This window comes from Chrysochloris asiatica, unplaced genomic scaffold (assembly GCF_000296735.1).
Source record: "Chrysochloris asiatica unplaced genomic scaffold, ChrAsi1.0 scaffold00045, whole genome shotgun sequence".
Taxonomy (NCBI): domain Eukaryota; kingdom Metazoa; phylum Chordata; class Mammalia; order Afrosoricida; family Chrysochloridae; genus Chrysochloris; species Chrysochloris asiatica.
Window position 1 is genome coordinate 4,433,893 of NW_006408563.1, and position 2,725 is coordinate 4,436,617.

Genomic DNA, 2,725 nt, shown 5'->3' on the forward strand with positions numbered 1-2,725 from the left:
GATGGATGGATGGATGGATAGATGGATAGATAGATAGATAGATAGATAGATAGATAGATAGATAGATAGATCTTATCCTTCTGCTTATGCTAGACAAGTAAAACTTACTAATTTTAGAAATGCTATATTTTGGAAGCAATTTCCATCTTTGAGCTCAGGACAGTTTTTCATGTGTCTGCTATCTAGCAGTATAATAAATTACACATGGAAGGACCTTAGTAGTTTCACCTTGAGGTGTTCCAATAAATATTTCTAACTTGTTTATAGCTTTCTTTCCAAAATCCCAGCACTATAAGACACAGGCAGGTGTAAAGACTGAATCTGAAAACAAATACAGATATACTTCAGTTATATGTGCAGTTAAAACATTATCTTTAATTCCATCTCACATATTAAGCTATCATGTGGTGACTGATATCCCAAGGAATGTTGTTGGTAAGTTCCATTGAATCAGTTCCAACCCATAGTGACCCTGTATAGGGTTTCCAAGGAACAGCTGGTGAGCTTGAGTCACCAACCTTGTGGTTTAAACTGTCTTTGCAGTCCAGCGCATTAACCCACAGTGCCACACCGGGACTCCTAGTCCAAGGTAAATCCCAAATCCTCAGAATCCTAATCGAATTCTCTAGATATTATATTCCTGACTATTTGCTTCCACTCTTCTTTCCTTGTAAACCTACATTCTAAGTTAGTCAGAAATCAAGCGAGCCAAGGAAAATAAATCCATTCTATCAGCATCTCAAAAGCCTTGAGAGGATAATCTGAGTAGTCTGTTAACATGTTTAATTCTTTCTGTAAAGACAATCTTTGTAAAAGACACTATTTACTAAGGAAAATGTTAGAAATTATAGAAGTAGAAAATATGGAAATATAGACAAGATGGTAGGTTAAGTGCAAATATTCACATCACCTAAAATGCTATCACAAAGACAGTGAATTAATAAAAATGATGCTGTTGTTAGGTGACCACGAGTGGATTCCAACTCAGAGCAACCCTCTGTACAACAGAAACACTACCCAGTCATATGTCATCCTCACAATTGTGGTTATGCCTGAGCCCAATCAAAAAGATGTTAACCCTACAGAGACACCTGGAGAGGAAATGAGATCAGAAGAATGATGCCAACAAAAGGCTGGAAGATGGGAATGCAAGTAGATGGCAATTTTTTTTCTTTCTTTCAGACCTGACATAGTTGAAACCAAAATGCCCATAGGAATAGGAAGGTCACCTTGAGCTGCAGAAAACCATTAGTGCAGAAGAGTTGGGGAAACTAAATACCTTTAAAGGCCAGGGTGGTGCTGATGGAAGGAGATTGACAGAAAGCCTGTAAAATGTCCAGTTAGACATTGTGCCATTTCCTTCTCTTAGTCCGTGTACTCTAGAGACTGCCTTCTTCTCTCTCATCTTTGCACAAGACAAGAGGCTGATCAAAGACAATCTAGATTATGAGATGCCAGGATAAATTGCAAAGGATGAGTGTGAGGCACTGTACTAAAATATTAAAGAGGTAAAAGTCTGAATACTAAATAATGACACTCCTTTCACTCTTTCTATGCCTAATTCCCGAATCACACACATCCAGGACTAATCCTCCAGGCTTCAGGGGGAGACATCCAGGATGTTGTCATTGTTGTTGGGTGACTAACACTGTGCTGATTCCATCTCATAATGACCCTATGCATATGACAGGGTCTCCTAGGCCGTAAACATTACAGAAGCAGATCACCATGCTTTTATAACCATGGAACCAACTGATATTTTCAAACCACCAAGCACTTACCCACTGTGCCACTAGAGCTCTTTGGGTGGACCCCAACAATTTCCATCTCCTGGTATTTACAGTCTTGCAGTCCTCCCCTCACTCTTGGACTATTGTTGTAAAGTGTTACAGAGTCATTCACACTCAAAATGGCCCTGTGGGGTTTCCTGAGGAGCAGTTGGTAGGTTAGAATTGTCAAAGCTTATCCAACCGCATCACACCAGAGCTTCTTAGGGGTTGCACTAGGTGACAGATACAACCAGGCAGAATTGATGCAGTCACTGCTGAGATTAAGTTATAAAAGGTACTGTGTTCTCACTCTTGGATCATTCATTCCAGGCACGTCAGTTCCAGGTCAAGAGCAGCCCTCTGGAGGCTTTAAGGGGGCTTCAAAAGATTATGAAATTAAAAGATAATGGAATTTTTGCACAAACTTTTTGAAGCTCCCTGGAGAAATAATTACACTTTTACCCCTCACCTATCAACCAGCTCCTCATCTGAAATTTCACAATTACAACAAAAGTAAAAACTTCTGCACCTGTTTTGCACACTATTGGCTCTGATAGGTCAGTTTATCTGTTAGTTTGGCTGGGTCATGATTCTGAGATATTTGGCAATTCTGTAATGATGTTGCCATCCTCCATTTTGTGACCTAATCTGGTCATTTTCCATTTTTACGTAATGACTTTGGAATCTAACCATATCAATAAGTAAGGAGTGGATATGAGAGGGGGTTGCCAAAAGGTCAATGATAAGTCCAGACTAAATTCAAATATTAATAAAATTATACTGTGAAAGTGGGGAAAAAGTTGATTCTAGCTAGTATTGTTGTTAAGTGTCATCAAGTTGGTATAGAGTCTCTGAGGAATGTCTTGGTGGTCAGCAGTCCTGCTCATCTCCCAGTGTTAGGAAGACAAAAGACAGTTATCCAAATTTATATATATATATATATATATATATATATA

At 38.9% G+C, this 2,725-nt stretch overlaps 1 protein-coding gene across 3 annotated transcripts in view; it reads right to left on the reverse strand.

Annotated features, from left to right (window-relative positions):
- PARD3B (par-3 family cell polarity regulator beta) overlaps positions 1-2,725 on the reverse strand; it is a 1,706,387-nt gene that overhangs the window by 951,309 nt on the left and 752,353 nt on the right. The gene's annotated exons all lie outside the window — the stretch shown is intronic.